We start from the raw sequence: 20,746 nt of genomic DNA on the forward strand, positions 1-20,746 counted from the left end.
AGTATTTTAAGCGATTACTGAGATTGACAGCAAGACACTATGGACCTTATTCTATCTCCACATAGCAGATGAGAGTTGGACCCCAGTGGATTTTCAGGCCTTTGTGCACTGGAGGAGGACGTTAACAGGTGAAATGTAGAATACATTGCTTCTCCACAACAGCCTAGAGAAAATAGGGCAGTCCTGGAGAAGTGGAGGAACCATGGCTTCAAATCCTCTGAGGAAGCAGTTGAACAAGCAAGTTCTTAGTGCACAGAAACATTCTGACCTGTTAGCAAAATGTGGACACTCTCACCACAGTAGTCCCTTTCTCCAAAATAAAAATAGCAAGTAAGGCTTGATTTAAAAATAATGTGGAACAATCTAAATCACGTTTTTCAGAATATTTTACTTTTGTTAAACATTATGTTATACTGTACGCAATAGCCTTGATGAAACTTAACTCAATGATCATTTTAATGTACTTTTTCCCATAGTCTAAATAGTATAAAATCAAAAGGCACTATTATAGGAAGAATTATAGCGGACATCCTGATGTACGGTAGAGCACAGAGCCTACAGTTCTTCTTCTGCAGGTTACACTCCCTGTGAGGTTCACTTTGTGAAATTACTACAATAATACCTCATCCTGTTTTCAGAGGAAACAGTAGAGACTCTCTCTTTCCAGCTACAGTTTTTCATATTCAGTGACCAAAATGCTTGCATAAGAGTCCCAACAATTTAACACTGGAGTGTTTAATAGTCATGGGATATTTTACAACTCAGTTAAAATGTTGACTTTAAATATAGTATTTTAACTTTTTAAATTGTGAATTCATTTCACATTAACTAGAATGATGGCCTATTAAGAATAACCTCTGCCAGATTCAGTCTTGGTTTGTACAGCTCAAACTTTCCCACACAGGTTTGTAAATGCATTTAATTACTGAATAGCATGATTCTGGCTATTTCTGTTCTCCCAAGTTGAGTGGTTGATTAGTGCTTTGCATGAACAGAGAATTGAGAGCATCAAAATAATCTCAAATTTGATCTCAGTTCCCCAGAGATGACACTTAAAGAGGATGATCTGTAATGCCACCTCACCCTTTCAGTAAGCATTAAAAATATTAAATTATACTTTACCATATATTATATTTTAAATATTTTATTTTTCTTTTTTCAGCCTGTGGCTCTATGTAATGAATGGTTCCCTACGTGATGAATGAAAATGTACTGCTTCTGCTGCACTCACTGAAGCTGAAGGAATTAACTCCATTTGTCTGCTCATCCTTAATTAAGTAATGTGCTAAAATACTACATTCCCATTAAAGAAAATGTATTATACTGTACTTATGGCAAAAGCACTTTCAACATGGTTCTACTTAATGAATGCACGTTCATTGTCTTGATGAAGATCCCTGGATTTGAACCCAAAAGATTGGCTTGGCATTCATTATGTTCTGCATTCATTAGAAGGGGGAAGCAATTATGAAACTAAAACAAGATTGTTTGTGGGCGGAAAATTTCCATCGTGAACAGCCCCAGGCGGAAAAATGGTTGTATTTATCACACAGAACAATGGTGCAAGTTCTAGGTAGCAACTGCGGCCCGGATGGTGATGCAATACATTTAGAGATTGTTTCTCCCAGAAACTGCGAGGGTGAGGGATAAAATCACATGCAATTCAGCATGACCCTCTGGGCAATTTTTGAAAGAGATTACATCTAAATAAGTCGCTTCAGCAAGTTGGGATAAATTTTCAAAGCTTTTTCTTCCTATTTTTTATTTCCATTTCACTTCCTTAGCTATTCACGTAAGTCTCACACACATTTCCAGTACCTTTTTCTCACCCAAGCCAAGAGCAATACAGTAAAAATTCCAGGAACATTCCAAATATGTATTTGAGTCATTCTTGTTTGACTTCTCACAGAGATGTGAGAAGCTCAGTTTCAACTAACTTTTAATAGGAAAGGGGGGGTTTGGAGAAGTATAGAATATACAGTGAGGAGAAAAGTAAAGGAGGAGGAAGAGATGAAAAAAAGAGTAGGAAAAATGCATGTATGATGTCTTTCACAGAGAGGAGAGAGAAAGAGACCGTCTGGTCTGTGAAAGGATTTGGTATGACCTTACAGCAGAATAAGAAAACCAGGTTTTACTCAGGTGAATGTGTTGATAACATGATTTCTGTCTGAGTTTAATGAGTGTCGTGAAAGTAATGCTTTACAAGAAGGAAATTGTGTAAATCATACATTACTAATGAAGGTGTTACTTTAGACAGAGGACCATGAATTTTTACAGAATGTGGGTTCATATGGGTTCTGATTCTATAAAAATTTTATATATGTGCTTATCTATGGTTGTCTACATATGTGCTCTTGTGGTTCATTGAAATAATGGCTTTATTCACAGTGTATAAAATTTAGAACACATGTAAATATTTACTACATGAAAGTTTTTAAATAAAGCAGCTGTAACTTTCAGCTTGCTTGACTAAAATGTGCAAAAAAGGCACAAGAAAACGAAGCAAAAACCTCCAGCAAAGCTATTGATCTTCCCTCCTTACTGCATGTTTGAAGTTAAACAATTTTGGCCAAATTTTGTATAATATCACTGAGCTCCTCTAGAGATAATGTAATTCAGACTATCAATGGTTGCAATTAGCACACACTGGATGGTTAAAAATTAAGTAAGTCAAGCTGCATCTTTTTCTCATTCTGGAGGAATGCATAGTAAAGGCTTGATAACATTACACAAGGGTACAATTTAAGTCCTTCCAAGAAAAAACTTATTCCTGCAGTGCCCATAATTGGCAACTCTGATTCATGATTATGTTTTTATATGGTGACATAGAACAAAAATATGACTATGCCATCTAAAAAATGAGCTGTGGTTCTTCTCGTTGTTTGCTATGCCATTAGTTTATGAGCGCTGTATTAAAAGAGGGTGTTTTTCATCAGGTAGAATGTCCAAACACACACCAAAAAAAATCACATCCCTTCCGTGGTTCTAAAGATGATGATGTATTTTTGATCTAAAAGAAAATAAAAAGGAAAAAAGAAAAATCAATGTTTTAAAATTTGTGACGTTTTGTCAAGCACCATAAAAAGTAATATAGTTTCTCCTTAACTGTATTTTTCATCTACACTGATTTCTCTGACAAACATATGTTCACTGGAGTTTATTGAAGAGGTTATTAAGTGATATTATTTCAGTTATTTTAAAGCTATGTGGTATTTCTCAACAATCAGTGATGTTTCCAAACATAATTCCAAAAGTCTCTCTTGCAGTTTGAATGCATATATCCCTGGTTTCATCTCATGTAATTAAAAAGCCATGCTCTCAACATCTTTAGTGATCTTTCTGAAAGAAATAGGCAACATATTTTCCACTTATTCTAATGGACATTTTTTCTGAATCCTTCAAGTGGCTTTGAAAATGTAAACCTTTTAGCTGACGTTTTATTTTCTGGAAAGTGTTTATTCCTGAAGTATTCTTGTGAATAACTGATGTGTTTGTTAGTACATTAAAAGCTGTTTCAGAAATAACAGAATATATATAGCATTTTGCCTTTTCAGAGATGAAATCTAAAATATTTAAATAAACTTCAAGAACCATTATGATTGCTGTAGTACGCTGTAGTATGCTGCATTTGAAGTGACAGCTAATTCAGTTCTTGACAGACTAGAATGAGATGTGTAACTGAAGAGTACCATGCCTTCAGATATGAAGGATAAATCTCAAGTTCGTTGATCGCAAACTTACATTTTAATATGCAAAGTGCTGTGTAAATAACATTCTTTTGGGATCTCTGGGACTGATCTTGCACTGTGACTATTTGTAGATACCTGGTTTTGCCACCAGCAAAGGTAGATTCCCATCCTGAATTAAGCATTTTTCCCTTCAATGGGCTTCTTACAGAAATGTATTCTCCAAATTACTTATTTGCCAAAATATATGGATTTGTGAAGCAATTCCAGCAATGCAGATAGGAAAAGCTGGCTATGTGTCATGTCCAATTCAGACATGGTACAAACTGCCTTACTTCAGTATCAGACTGGGATACATTAATTAGGTTATTAACACAATAATTATCTGCATGTGTTTATAAGGGAACTGTGAAATATATAAGCCAATGATATTAACATTTCCTAAAGTTCAAAACACAGAAAATATTAAAACATTAGTATTTTCACATATAAAAGCATTAGTATTACTGAACATGCTGGTATTTTTTCAAACGGCCATTCACTTCTTTGAAAGAAAATGAGTAAGGTAATGGCAAATTGCCTTTAGCTGATGTTGACAGGGAGTAACAGGCCACAGTATTATTACTTCAGCCAAATCTCTGAGGCTCAAAATTGTAGGTGTCAGCAAAGAATTGTAACATTTATTGCTTTTTTCAAGATTTCTTATTTAAAATCCAGAAGAGGCACTTTTACACTGATTTGACCGAAAGAAAACTTTATTCTAATTTACCTTTAAAAATAATTTGAAAATATCTTTAGGCTATCTTTCCTCTTTAACTGGACAGTTCATTCTGCAAATAAATGAAATGCCTGTTTACACCAATATCTTACACTGGACACTGTTTAAAGAGTGATTCTTGCTACTTATTCTAAAAAGACTGATTCTGGGTTAACATTTGCTTGGTCCCATTCAATATAGCATTTTTTAACTATTGTAAACTTTGTAGCTCTTTTAAAGAAGTCTGTCTTAAGAATTTTTGTGGTGTTTTTCAAAAATAGATTTCAGGCAAGCAAATCCTAAACATACTTCACAAAGCAAATGCAATTTTATAAACTTCTATTAAATTCTGACAACCTGAGAAAGGAAGCAGAGACCCTTCTCCATTCCAGGGGCAAATTAATTCTTTCCAGACCTATCATGAGTCATGACTAGGCCCATCAACTCAGACCACTTGACACAAACTCGTCACTAAAGGGTCAACCACTGTTGAGAGGAGATTTCGTCTCAGGATGGCTCAGAAAACGTAATCAACCTCTAGAAATCTGTTGTTTGATCTGTTTACTGAGGAAGAAGCTTGAAAAGCCTGGCTACTGCAAACGTCCTTGTTTCCTTGAGCAGGGTATTCCTGCAAGGCAGGGATGATGTCTGCATGTCACGCATTAGGCTCACAGAAGGAGAAAACTAACTCCTTGAAGGGAAGAAGCAAAGATTTTGCAAACAAAATCCTGTAAACAAATGTCCGTGCACACACATTTAGTAGCCCTTACACGATTTGGCACACTGACTGAAGTCAATTGAGATGTTTAGTCTGCAGCTGTTAAGAATATAAGCAGTATCATGCATGATTGCAAAAGTGTTTCGACTGACATCCATTAGAGATGGAATATGTTACAGGCAACCACAAGCAGACTGCAGGATTTCAGGTGTTTAAAAACTCCCTCTTGCTTCACCAGAGCAGCATCTACTATGAAGAGGTAGTCTAAACGGCATTAGCTGCAGCATTAAAATTGCACGTTACGTGAACTTATCTTTGAAAAAGCCTCTCTCTGTGTTTATCAACATCTTTCAAAAGCTAAACAAGGTAGTTATAGAAATTTATGTAACGAGTATTATTGGGGATAATTCTCATTTTAATTTCCTATGATAAACGTTTCTTCTGGAAATATTTTAGAGAAAACCAGGAGTTTCTATAATATTTGGGCTTATTTGGAGAAAAATGGAATATAAAGGAGAAAGAAAACTTTTGGAGACTATTTTTTGCTGGGGCAGGATGTCTTGGGTTTGAGTAAGATGAGACAGCATTATAAACTCAGGTGTAAAAGTCTGGATTTCATATTTTGTACTTTGGGAAAATCATCCGTTAAAGCTTCTGTTTCCATATACAGTGCTACCTGTCTTAATAAATTTTTGATAAATAATTAAATGGAGTAACAAATTATTGGCTTCCCATCCAAAACAACTCTGTCATTGAGTTTCTAATGGAATGAAATTATTTTATTAATATAATTAATTAGAATTTAGTGAGGGTACGTTAGAATAATTGCTGTAATAATTCCCTTTCTTCAAGGCCTCAGCTTTTTCATTAAATCTGTATGGCCTTAAAGTTAGAAAAAGAAGAAAAGAGCTTTGCTTGGATTCGATGTTCAGTTTATTCATTCTTTTTACTAATTCAGGACCAATTCACTTTGACAGCTGGTCACATACAAACAAGACTTGTACTGCTAAGTAAATGATGTGAAGAGTCATTAAATATGCATTGACATAGGCACTGTCTGAGCGAAAACCTTTCCAAAACAGTACACAAACATCTCAAAGAAATTTGATTCAAGCTTATCTGAAAAAATATAATAAACCTCATTTTTTAATTGCTATGGATAGAAGGGAGCACTAATTTATATGCAGAGATGAACCCAGAAGCTTTGAGAAAAATCATGTATAACTAAGATCAGTGCTGTTATAATTAAAATCTTTTCCAAAAGGATTATTACAGTTTACTTACAGATATGTAAACATATCATAGGCTTTTTCCCTTAAAAATAAAGAAGAGTGTATGTAAAGAATGGAACATAAGGAATGCCTCTGTGTCTTGCTTGCTAAGCCATAGAGAATCTAAAAAAGTTGCATGTTAAAAGAGGCACTTACCAGGCTCAAAGAGGTTCTATTTCCCTGGGCATGTCAATCACCGAGTCTATTTGTTGGAAGCTTCACTGAAAGACTATAATTTCACCCTTAAGCTTCAGAGAACTTCTTTAAATGGTTTCTCTATCTATTTTCTGGCCAGTCTGAATACTTAAAAATCATCAAACTGCATGGATTTAATCACTATTTAAACAAAACATTACTCGAATCTTGCAGAACAATTGTATTACTAGAGAGGAAAGGAGGATGGCATGAAATCAAGGCTCTTGCTTCTCAAAATTATTTCAAGATTTAACTCAGTTTAACTACAACATTATTTGTTGTTTATACAGACACATTCTGACTGAAACTGATTTGGTAATACATGGGATATCACCTATGATTTAGCTGTGTCACAGGGCAGCCAAGGCTCCTGCATGAGCTTTACAGATACTAAGCTGAAGACAGTGTGGCAGAAAAACAAAATAGACCTAGTTTTGACTACCAGGGATAAGAACGATTTTTTTTTTTTTTTTTTTTAAAAAAAGTATCTTAAGCTCATATAGCAATATAACCTGAAATTAAAATAAAATTCCAAATAAGCACAATTAATACTCCAAAGTAGCTGTGGACAGATTTTTTAGTTGTAAAAGCTTAATTACAAAGGATATAGACTCATTGACCTGTGCAGGCATTTTACAGTCAATTGGAACAACTGGTGGTGCTGGGACAAAGCAAGCCAGGCATCCTCTAGATGCCGTACTTTCCTCTGCTACCATATTGCTGGATGAATGCAATTTAGCTCCCACATGGAGCCAGCCTTCTACTGCAGCACAGCATCTGGATCATATCAAGGCATGTGTTTTATTACTTCCCCTTGAGAAAAAAAATAATAATTAGGATATATAGTGTTTTAAAGAAATACTAAGAATGCAAACTGAACACAGAGAAGGCCAGGAAACTAACACCTCTCTTCTCCTACGAGATCTATCAGCTCTACCATAACCTTCTCTCCACAGGACTGTGTTTCTTGTGCTGGATGAACAAATGCATGTAGTCATTAAACAGGCACCCTGTGGGGAAACTGAAACCTAACCACATTGACACTGACAATGTGTATGGAGCATAGATATGCTCCAGGTAGCCTGGAACTCACTCACACAGGTACAAGATTTCCAGGTGGATGCTTGGTTCAATGCTGACTACTTTGCCATGATGAAAAACCCAAACTGAGCTCCTTGTTTATCTTGACTGAGATGCCTGAACTTGATCTAGGTAGTTCCCTGAGTAGTCCTACATTGCACTGAAGTACAGAAATGCCTGCACTAGACATTCAAGAGACAAATTTAAAAAAATTAATTTTGGCACTTCCTGATTCATTAAGGTTTTATGTTGTACTATGGCTACATTTAACCGAAATACAGCTACTTGCCATTCAATAAAAAAGTATGATTGCACCTTGCCTGGGCTTCTCTAAGCAAGCTTTAAATCATTGTGATTGAATATGGCATGCAAGATAGATAGTAATTGAAGAATGTATTCCAGCAAAGGATAACTTCTAAATTTGTTTTTGACTTCTGGGCCAAGTTTTCCAGGCCACCCAGATCTGTGCATCCACAGATTGTTTGGTGCTGAAACTGGAGAAAGCCAATTCAAAGAAAGACATCGTCAGCCTGAACTTTCAAGGTATATTATGAATTTTGTGAATGGGGAAAAAACAAACAAAAAAAAAGCTTCACAGCTTATCCTTAAAAAAAGAAATAAATTAGGTGAGAAATTTTATGAGATGGTCCTTGAGCTGCAACATCAGAATATCATAATAGGTATTTTCTATCATCTGAAAAAACCTAAACACAATACTGTTGCAAGAAGAAAGCAATTTTGCACAGTGTTAGGAAAATGTTCAAAGGTACATCTGGTTGCATTCCAGTTTCAGTCTTTATCAGAGACAGGTGCTAAGTGTTAATAGTGATACCTATTACTAGACTTACATCTGTTGGTTGACCCTTTCTTCTTTAAAGGGATTGGCTGCTTTTTTATGTAGTTGTATGTGGAATTCCTTTGTAGGAATTCCTCTCTGCGGTATGGTCTTTACCCATATGCTGCAGATTCTCAAACACATATACGCAGATAATACAAATATGAGAGCTGACTTTGTTGTTTTCAAAATCAATGGCAAAGATAACTGGCAACAAACAAAAGAAATTGCCAGCCTCTCCTTGAATGGTGATAATCTCGGAAATATGGAAACGTTTAGTAGTTTCATAATGAAAGAAATAAGCATTTTATGCTTCTGCCTTTGGTTAGCTGAACCACCCATTTCATGTCTGTAATGTGACCCAGTAATTACCCTAAAAGTTTCCAGTTGTGATCTAAAACATTTGTGGGTAGCAAGTTTTAAAAATTAAATCTACAGCAAATGCCACACATTGAAAGACAAAACCAGCTAAATTTAAACCACATTTATTCAAATGTTTCTGCTGATGTGTGGTGTGTAATGACCCCCATAAATCTGTGTGGTGATAGTGTTACATTAAGGAATATTGTTTCTTATATGCAGAAAGTAACTTGAGCCTATATCCATACTTACAATCTCAGTTGGTTAATCACAGCAAACTGCATTTAAAAAGCTATTTTTCCTTCCCACTTAGGAAGCAAATCCTGTGTCCTTATTTAGACAAATCATCTACTCATCTCAGCGGGAATTTTTCCTGTGTCCGGAATTCAGGACATAGATCTGAGAGGAAGACCTGGGTTTTGCTCCAGATCCACCACAGACATCCTGTATGACCTTAAGCAAGTTATTTAGTCTGTCTGCAATCAGTGTTGTTATTCCTGTTTTATGAACACGTTCAGTTCCTCATCTGTAAATAAGGATAAGACCACTCTTCTTCTTTACCCCTTATTGTTACAATGCCTACATTAAATATCGTGCGGTCTATGGTAATGGAGTCAACACTTGAATCTAGAGAAGCACTTCTTTAAGGTTCATTGATTTTATACTGCATAAGAATATGATTAAAACTGGGAAAGATTATAACTATTTTTTTAAATTGCGATCTTATCCTTGTATGTATGTTATCTATAATAACAGAAGCTATGCATCAGCATGCATGTAAAGTCACATGACTATTAACACATGTGATATTACCTATGTTCTGTTGAAAATGAAAAGCTATGGCTGATGCAGTGATCTGTGAAATAAACTGAAGGAGTTTCAGAGGTGCATCCGGTTGTTCTAATTTTGACACTAAAACCATCTAAACCCTGAACTAGCCATTCTAAAGTCCTTATTATCAGAGAAGAGAAAGATGTGAATCTAAAGAACAAGCAGCTTAGTCTTAATGTAGGTGTTTAGGATAGGAAGATGAATTTCCCAGTAGTGGGGTGATTCATTTCAACTTAGATGTCTAATTTTTGGACATACAAAATCAGGTAAGATAAAATCATTCCTGAAGGTCTTCAATGGGAGTGACACAGATTTGCCTTCAAAGGCCCCAGTCAGAATATACATCCATGAGCATGGGCAAAACTCATTGAAGTTTAAAAAATATTCTGATGTGTATCTTTTTCTCTCTTTTATCAGGCACAGTTGCAAACTAGGTTGATAAATACACAAGCAGCCAGATGAATTGCAGAAGGATCGAAGTCCTTTTCTTTCAACTGTTACACTGCATGATCTCTGTAGAGATATCCTGGCTCTTTAGAAATAATACACCAGAAGCAGTTTCATAAAACAATAGGTGTGTCAATTTGCTGGCTTTGCCACTGCTTTGTACATAGTTTGGCACATCTCTAATCTAGAAATCTTTCTAAAGCATCTATTCAACTTTCCTACTTTGCTGATGCATGTAATGGCAAAAGAACTGGAATGCAAGCAAAAACATTCACTCAGCTATTTCGTACAAGGATGTCAATGAATTAAAGAAATTCTTTAATGACACTACCCAGTTTATTATTAATTGATATCTGTCTGGAAAGCCAGTGACCTGTGAACACCTCTGAAGTTATAGCCCCACCTTGAGAATCTGACAGGGAGTCGGAGTAGAAATCTGAGTAGTCAAACAAATATCTTCCTGAGATCACCTGGGTTAGCACTCATCAGGTTCCAATTGTGGCAAAACTACACCATATCTCATCTATCAGATAGTTTTTCCTATGGGAAACAGTCTATGTCAAGTTACCTATGGACATCACCAGATAACAAATGTATGGCATTTAATTTAATCTCAGATTTTAATTTTTTTTTAAATACATATCTTGGGTTAAGAAATAGGGTTATGCTGATTTACAGTAGGTAAATTGCAATGTCACCCAAAACTCTTGTTTAGTCTTCTGAGGTAGTGCGTTTATGATGACATTTTCAACCATTTGTTTTATTGACATGGGTGGAACATATGTTTTTTTGATATTATCATGGCTGTACTTCATTGGCCTGGTGAGACTTGTGGCCATTTGCAATGGTCCTAAAATTGACTTTGTCTGTAGTACTATGAGTAAGAAGGTTAAAAGGAGAAAGATAAGGGGAAGGTAAGATCTGGTATCTTTCAAGTAAAAAGAGGTTGTTAAATTAACTTAGAAAAAGCGGTTTTTTAGGAGGTAATGATGAAGGATTCTGGAAGTAGATTTACACTTAATTTCTTGTGCTACAACTTAGCTGTCTTGCATCTTCAATTACATAAAATGAAGACTTAAGTACATCCATTCACAATTATGTTTATTATTACTACCTTGGTGGATTGAGGTCATTCATACTTGGAATTTGCATAAGGATTCAAGTGTATCTGCTAACAGAAATATACCAAATTAACCAGAGAAAATGCCAACACACATGTTTATCCAATTTTCTGTGTACTGATTAAAAAGAGACAATTTGTAACCATTTTTACATACTATTTTTAGAAGCATTCTTTCACTGATTTGCCATCTGTGTGATTTTATTTTTTATTATTATTTTGCTCCCTTTGGTAAACATTTGTGAGAAATAATTAGAGCAGTAAGAGCTTAAGAAACTCCTTCTAATGCAGACAAGATATCTACCTCAAGGCAAACCTAATTAATATGTATGTGGATTTTAGCAATAAGAAGGGAAAGGGAAAGCTGCTGAATTAGTTGAAACAAACAAATCTTTCTGAGACCTGTCTCAGGAAAAGTCTGAGTCAGCATGTAATTTTTTGTGTTGGGCACAAACAGGGGCAGTATGCAAGATGGGAGGAAGAGATATAGATTGGGTTTTTTAAATATATAAAAGAATATGAAGGAGTCTTGGGTTTGCTTTCTCCTCTGACACAAGACTTTCCTAATATTTTAAGTTTTCATCCTGTAAGGTGTTCTGGAATACTCGAAGCAAGTAAGACTCCAGATGATAGATACTTATCATTTCCATGCACAAACAGATGCTGAACACAGTGTTTTATCTTTGTGGGTCAGGTTTCTCTGCAACAGTTCTTTTTGTATCCACACAGGTAGTGCATCCCTGACGACAGAGATTTTTTTTGTCCTATGCATGCATTCAGAGACTCTCACGGAGTGATCTCCATTTTTTATACAGAATTCTGGGAGAAAGTTCCATAAAGTTAAGTATATTCTAACAGTTCTCAAATTTGAAAACTTTTGGGTTCCATCCCTTATTTGGAGATGTAAACCAATGTATATCATCCTTCACCAGAGATGCAGACTTTCGTATGGCAAATTTGAACTGCCAAACAGTTTTTGTTTGGGGTTTTTGTGCGGTACCTCCCCGATTTATCTTTCATGGACCTGTTTTCAAGATTCCCCTATAAACTTTCAGGAATATAGAACAGAAAGTAATGTTTAGCTGTATTTATAATTGGATTAAAATATGGTTCTGCTATGTTTCTTTTTAAGATATGTAATGAACATCTGAAAGAGCTTTTCCAGAAAATAGCCATTATTTTAAAAGGCTATACTAGTAACACCATATTTGAGAATATAGCCAAAATATAGAAATTTAGCAAGATTCTCTAAGTTTGCTTCTGATCTGCAACAAGCAAGGATACAAATAAAAATAATATAAGTCCTTAAAAACAATAAATTTCCTATCGGACATTGATGCTCAAGTGCATTGAACTCTTCATTTGATTTCAATGGGAACTCATGATTTTCAAATATGAACACTCTGATGAAGGGAAACAAAAAAGAAAAACAAAATTGTGTAACAGCATCCTGAATGTTGGAAAAAATAGCATAAATTACTGAAATGCTTATGATGTACTACATTAGAGGTTTTTTAGAATATGTTATATAGAAATTTAAAGGATGCTCAAGTACAGTTGATTCTGCCTTCGAGCAGGGTCAGGTTGATATGTTTTCTTAGAGCTCTTACCATTCCCCTCTGTCTTCTCTCTTTCATGACTTATACTAAATTTTACCTGTCTGTGGGCCTCAGTGGACTAGCTCACTGTTGTGGTTTTGTCCCAGTTGGCAACTAAGCACCACACAGCCACTCGCTTACTCCCCCCATGGCGGGATGGGCAAAGAATCAGAAGGGTAAAAGTGAGAAAACTCGTGGGTTGAGATAAAGACAGTTTAACAGGTAAAGCAACAGCCGCATACACAAGCAAAGCAAAACAAGGAATTCATTCACCACTTCCCATGGGCAGGCAGGTGTTCAGCCATCTCCAGGAAAGCAGGGCTCTGTCACGTGTAACAGTTACTTGGGAAGACAAACGCCATCACTCCAAATGTCCTCTCCTCCCTCTTCTTCCCCCCAGCTTTATATGCTGAGCATGATGCCATATGGTATGGAATATCCCTTTGGTCAGTTGGGGTCACCTGTCCCAGCTGTGTCCCCTCCCAACTCCTTGTGCACCCCCAGCCTCCTCACTGGTGGGGTGGTGTGAGAGGCAGAAAAGGCCTTGGCTCTGTGTAAGCACCGCTCAGCAGGAACGAAACCATCCCTGGGTTATCATTAGCACTGTTTTCAACACAAATCCAAAGCATATACTAGCTACTATGAAGAAAATTAACTCTCTCCCAGTCAAAACCAGCACTCTCACATGGATTGAGTTGAACGCATAAATAGTTATCATCAGGTGAACTAGAAAATGTATACAGGGAGGTATTTAAATACAGAGAGGGAGCCAGAGGTGAACGAAGACATAATTATTGCTCTGCTTCTCTATGACTCTTAAAAAGAAGGAATTCTCTTTGAAATTTCAAAAAGAGGTCTTTGGGTAGAAACTAAATGTGAATACTTTCAGCCTAAGCAGTAACATTCCTGAGTGTTATTAGGAACTGAAAGAAAGGCCCATTGAGATGGTCTCAGCATTCATATTTCTCGGTGCCTTCTATAATTATGATGGCTCCTTTGCCTGTCTCTTTCAGAATTAAAAAGTTCTCTCATGAGCCATTTAAATGATACTGTAAACCACAGCCAAGCAGTTCTGGGAATTGCTGTAAACATAAGCTTTATTTTCTATATTTTTTTCTAGAAATGTTGTAAATATTTTTTTCTATGTATAGAGAGTGTCTTCATTGCATACCTACATGAAAGAACAGACCTGCTAGAAGAGCTATTCCAGTACATAATAAGGGAGTTTAAATACAGACACATATACAAAAATTATATAACCACTACATTATACATAGCTTGTTGTAAAAGACTACTTTTAGACTTCTTGGGGCAAGTAAGTTACTTTAGGCTTGGGTTGTTTTGTTGTGTGGGCACACACATTTGGAAGAGAAAGGTGATTTAGACACTGTGGAAAGTTTGTTAGCAGCTATGATCTGGATTCTTGAAAATATTAATGTTTATTGTAGAATCTCCAAAAGCTTTCACCTACTTTATCAGGACCACACTGCCTCACAAATAAAATAAAGGTTTTGAAATATAGAATCATAGAATCATAGAATCACAGAATCACAGAATCATAGAATGGTTTAGGTTGGAAGGAAAGTTTACAGTTCATTTAGTCTAAGGCCCCTGCCATGGGCATGGACATCTTTCACTTGATCAGGTTGCTCACAGCCCTATCCAACCTGACTTTGAAAACTTCCGATGAGAGCAGCCCTGAGGAAAAGGACTTGGGGGTGTTGGTGGATGAGAAGCTCAACATGAGCCAGCAGTGTGCGCTTGCAGCCCAGAAAGCCAACCATATCCTAGGTGGCATCAAAAGAAGTGTGACCAGCAGGTCAAGGGAGGTGATCCTGCCCCTCTACTCCACTCTCGTGAGACCCCACCTGGAGTACTGCGTCCAGCTCTGGGGGCCCCAGTACAGGAGAGACATGGAGCTGTTGGAGCGAGTCCAGAGGAGGGTCATGAAGATGATCAGAGGGCTGGAGTACGTCTCCTATGATGACAGGCTGAGAGAGTTGGGATTGTTCATCCTGGAGAAGAGAAGGCTCTGAGGAGACCTTATTGCAGCCTTCCACTACCTGAAGGGGGCCTACAAGAAATCTGGAGAGGGACTGTTTACAAGGGCATGTAGTGACAGGACAAGGGGTAATGGGTTTAAACTAAAAGGGGGTAGATTTAGACTGGATATAAGGAAGAAATTCTTTGCTGTGAGAGTGGTGAGGCACTGGAACAGGTTGCCCAGAGAGGTTGTGGATGCCCCATCCCTGGAAGTGTTCAAGGCCAGGTTGGGGCTTCGGGCAACGTGGTCTAGTGGAGAGTGTCCCTGCCCATGGCAGGGGGTGTTGGAACTAGATGATCTTCAAGGTCCCTTCCAACCCAAACCATTCTATGATTCTATGACACTGAGAACTTTCTCTTAACTGGAACGTAGAAAAAAAATCTGATGTTTCTAGTGCAAGTGCAACTATGAAGAACTTTGGGAATTTTCAATTCATGCATGTGATCAGATCTTTACCTAAAACCTGTTGAGGACTCTGCTATTAAATCAGAAATTATACAGTGAATAAATCTAGTTCATTTATTTACATTTGGCCTAAGTGGAAAGATGTGACATAAGTCGTGTGACTCCGGGAAATATGTACTTTCTTCTATCACTAATATATTTTTCTTAAAAAAATGGAACCCACTCACATAAGTTTACACTTAAGTGGGTTTTTTGAATGTTCCCTTGACTTTTTCCTTTTTTTGTTGATGTAGCACTTTTTCAAGAAGAAAAAAAATCAATGTGGAAAATATTTTTTTTGATACCAGCTGATAAAAGTTAATGAAACTTCAATGGATGACAGCATGCAGACCTTACCTAATTCTGTCCTACATTTTACTAATTCCCCACAGGTTCAGGCAGGCAGATGCAAAAGCCTTAGACAATACTATTAAACATCCCACAAAAATGGGGGATAACTTGCTGAGACTAGTATTGTCAGATTTCAGAGCCTAAAGCTATTGGAACAAGCAAACGAAACAAACGAAAAAAAAGGCTTCTGTACCCTGTAGTATTCAGGGCATTTGAAGAATGCTGAACACTGAATGCTGAATGTTGCAGAATGTAGTGGAAATATGATAGTACAGTATTCCTCCTTTTAAGTACTTTGAAGGATTTTTTCTTCTCAAATATTCTTCCAAATACCAAGGGAGAGAAACTCTTCAAGGAAATGATAATAAATGAGCTATAGCAAATGAAGTTTATTCAGAGTTTGAAATTCTTCTTTGACTACACATGATTTTTTCAGTAGCACCTGCTATTTTAGTGTCTCTCATTAGGTATCCAAGTTTGAAATGTTTTGCCATCAAATTCAGGAGGTGAGTTATCTCCAAATGAGCTCCTCTTTTATGTAACCTGAATGTTTGCACCCTTGTTTTGATTTTAGTTATTTGGATTATTTATGCTCCTTGTTGCAAAGCACATACTGCCCAGTGAGCACAGGAAATACAACAATTTTGAGCACAATACATATTTCACATATTTCTGCAGTAATGATTTTTTTTTGGTCTGTTTGTGTGTCCCTTTGCACTTTTCAAAAGCAATCCCTGGCAAGAAAAATCCTAATAAGATATTCTCTAGGGAACTTTCAAAGTGAAAGCACAAGACATCTTTGTATGTGCACTCAGAGCCAAGGTGGCCTTGCGAGGGCCCAGGAGACAAGCTGTCAGATCACTGACTCTATTATTGCAGCAGGATGTACTTTCAGCCAAGGCAGTGTGCGGTACACATTGGACTCAAGATTTTCTGACCCTGTGACAGAAGCATGCCTTTGTCATTATTCTATACAAACAATCATCTTGCAGTCAGCTGAGGATAAAAGATAAGAAAAGAGTCAGGTAACTTGTAAGTATTGTGAACAGACAGCTGTATAGCTGGGTAGACCCAAACATCAAATATTTCAAACATTACTCTCTGACAGAATATTTGGGTTATATTTGTAGAAAGCCTGAAGCTTGACCTCCATTTGTGTGCACACTTGCACTGACAAAATGAATAATGGATACAAATATGAGTGCATGCATCTTTGATTGATTAACTAAAATTAAGATCCAGGAATAAAGGTACAAGGGTGAATGTTTTAGGTGTAGTAACAGAAGTGGTGAAAAGAGATAGGGCATCTGAAAGTACCATTTTCTTTCCAAATTCAAAATAGAAAACTAATACAGTGAAGAAGATGATACTTTTCTACTGATGACAGCATCCAGTTTTCCTCAAAATGGAAAGGATTTCATTACAACATTTTAAAAATAGGACTGGAAATGGTGTGCAGTGTTACCTCAAGGGTCAGCGTATTAGTTTCACAACATACTTGTTCTTACAGTGTGAGGTTGTGTCTGCTGCTTGTGGCTGGGTTGCATAACAGTGTACAAATCTTGGCCATCCTAGCTCAGAGTGTGATGTGCAGGTTCATGTGCTGAATTCCAAGAGGCCAAAATTCATCTAAAGTTTTTTCAAGCTTTTGTACTTGTTAGTAGTGTGTATATAAATTGTTATTTAAGTATGTTCATAGTTTCTCTGGGGAATTACTACTGAAGCCAAACTTCAGTAAAACTAGATTTAGGAAAGCCTCCATATGAGAGGCTTAGTATTTGCCCATCTTTGCAGATTTCAAAAATATTCATTAAAACAAGATAGCCAGCATGTGGTTTACTTTTTACCTTTTAAAATATGGCTATTTTCACAGTTTAAAACAATAAAGAGTTTTCTTATTATTTCTTTCATTTTTCCAATTTCTTTGGTATATTTTTCACAGGTCTTCTGACTAGTATTTTAAATGTGTTAATGCCATTGAATAAAAATATCTTAAAGGCTGGGAAAATTTTTTATTTGGCTCCTATCAATAAAGATGATTTAGAGAACATACAGTTACGCTGTAGTACTTGAGCCTGAGGCTTATGATATAAGTAGCTATGTCCCAAGAACAACTTGTAAAAAGAAGGAGAAGAGATTGTTTTGAGCATGGGCAGAAACAGGAGCGGGGAAAAAACCCACAAAAAAGGCAAGTATGAAAAAAGCATATGAAATGAAAGTTTCAGCTGGGAATCATGAGCTGAAGAAAAAAGGTGAGAACAATACTTTAGTGAAAGGCTAGGCTGAACTTGAAAGTCAAGGTGGAGAAGTCTGAATTCACTGTAGAGGAAGAGATGAAGCTAGTGAAGTATTCTGAGGACTGTTAGATGTTATTGATCTTCCTCTTTCCATAATGTGGCAGAATGAAAAACAAAATCAAAAAACCAGCCCCAACCTCAGAAAGTGAAAGCAGTTTAAACAAGTCTCTCAAGCTGGGTAAAAATAGCTGATGGCAAAGAAAGAAGTAGCAATTGTCCTGGCTCTATTAAAATATATGTCCACATTGAGCAGTGACTGGCTGCACTAAACTGTACAATTTCCAAGTTAAGAAATTTGGTGTCACCAGCAGTTTTGAGAGTAACAAGTTGCAGCTGGTTTATTTGATTATATTTTTAAAGTGTGCTACTCTTCCTGTCATACTACTCATGTTAAATAAGTTATTCACAGCATGAGCAAATGTTCTTTATCATCAAGGGGACAGGTGCCCCAAATCTAAACATAAATCAATGCTGACACAAAAAGAAATGAGATTATATTAGTTGCCCATAGAGCAACCAGGAATTGTGATAGACTTAGGCCCTGTTCAAAGAGTTCTTTCTACACAAACAGATGTCTACACATCCAGGCAATGCCACCAATTTCAAAGGGGTTTTACATACTCACAGAGCTGCCCACAGAAACATACCACAGAATTAGGGACTTAACGGCTACTCTTGTATGTTGAAACAATCCAAGTCATTTGCCAACCAAAAGTGCACTTAAAGGTCTGAAAAACACAACTTCCACATATCCAGTTCTGTCTTTATCACTGAATAATTGAAAGACTTTCTTTTCTCATTGTATGCTTTCTACAATGAAAATACAGGACTTGCGGATGAGAAGCAGGGTATTCTTTAGAAGCACTTTTGACGCTGTCTTACACAATATTCTTGTATCCCAGTTAAGAGGTTACAGATGGGACCAGTGAACAACCAGGTTGGTAAAAAAAAAATTTGGATAATCGGGCTCAAAAAGGAGTTGTTAATGGATCGTGCAATCTAGCTGGAGACTGGTAACAACTGAAGTATCTCAAGGGTCTGTCACCAGACCTGCCCTGTTTAACATGCTTACCCATGACCATGGAGGAGGCACTGGAGTGCTCTCTTGCAAGTTTGCAGATGACAAAAAACTGGTAGGAGCAGGCGATATGCTCAAGGGCAGGGTTGGCATCCAGAGGTACCTAGACCTGCTGGCGGAATGGGCCAAGAGGAGCCTCAAGAAATTGAATAAGGCCAAAGCAAATCTCCACATACGGAGGAAAGAATCTCTTGAAACAATACAGTCTGGGGATTGACTGGCTGGGGAGCAGCTCTGCAGAAAAGCCCCTGGGCGTCCTGGTGGGCAGTGAGATGAGCATGAGCCAGCAGTGCCTTGGCAGCAAAAAGGGACAACAGCCTCCTCAGCTGTATTAGCGGGAGTAGAACCAGCACACTGAGGGAAGGGATTATCCCCCTCTACTCAGCACTCCTAAGACCACAGCTAGAACACTGCACCCAGTTTTGGGTCCCCCAATACAAAACAGATATTGATAAACTGGAAGAAGTTCAGCACAGATCCACCGTGATGGCTGGAGGCTGGAGCACTCACCCTATGAGGAGACGTTCAGCTTGGAACAGGGGTGGCTTCGAGCAGACCAAGCAGCTTCACCCTAGCATCTATGAAGGGAGCATCAAGAAGACAGAGTCAGGCTCTTCACAAGTATGCATGGTGGGAGAACAAGAAGCAACAGGCATAGACTGAACCAGGAGAGGTTCTGACTGTTTATAAGGAAATGCCTGTATAAATAAAAGGAACATTTTTAACAGAGTTAGGAAATTGACAGTAATGTGTGAAGGACTTCTGTGACCAACTATTCTTTACACCCTCCCAACAAAATTAACCCCTGGGGTCTTAGAAACGAAATAAGTTTTATAGAAACCAAAGCTATAAACTCAACTTCAAATGAAATCTCCAGGGATAACAGTACCATGTAGAGTATCCTCAGTTAATAAACCAGTAAGCAAAATAATGGAGTCAAATGTGTAGAAGGCATGGTGGAGAATATACTGTTAGTTATTCTATATCATCTAAGAACACAGCTAGTTAATATTAACAGCATCACATATATATCAATATGATGCAAATAGTTAATCAATCAGCAGCTGAGTCACATGCTTCATCTATATAGATGTGTGATGACCTTATAGATTTTTTTATGGTTGGGATCATCTGTTTCTCTTTCAAAGCACTACCACAGCAATCTGTTTAAAGCCCCAGCACAAACATTGTTCGTTCGCACACAATAAATTGCTTCAGTGGATCAGATACAAAAGGCAGTGAGAGACATATTTAATGAAGTAGAAGGAAAGAGATTGATAGTGGGGAGAGAAATATTCATTCCCAGCATATAAGTGGATATTTAATAACCCTTTTTTTAGAGGTTTTTTGTGTCATCATACCAAAACTATACAATTGAGACATCCTGAGTGCAATTCCTTGCTAAAGTAGTGCCCATTTGGTTTTGGTTTTTTTTGTTTTGTTTGTTTGCTTGTGTATCATGCATACAGTTCCAAAGCATAGAGATGCATCAATAATTCTTTCTGATAATGCAGAAGTGCTCAACTTTTCCAGGTATTTTCCAAATACCTGATATGGCAGATGCCCAGAAGCAAAGAGCTTCAAATGGACAAAACAGATTATGTAGGGAAATAGGACAGAAGACAGTCACTGAG

Source organism: Balearica regulorum, chromosome 1 (genome assembly GCF_011004875.1).
Source record: "Balearica regulorum gibbericeps isolate bBalReg1 chromosome 1, bBalReg1.pri, whole genome shotgun sequence".
Taxonomy (NCBI): Eukaryota; Metazoa; Chordata; class Aves; order Gruiformes; family Gruidae; genus Balearica; species Balearica regulorum.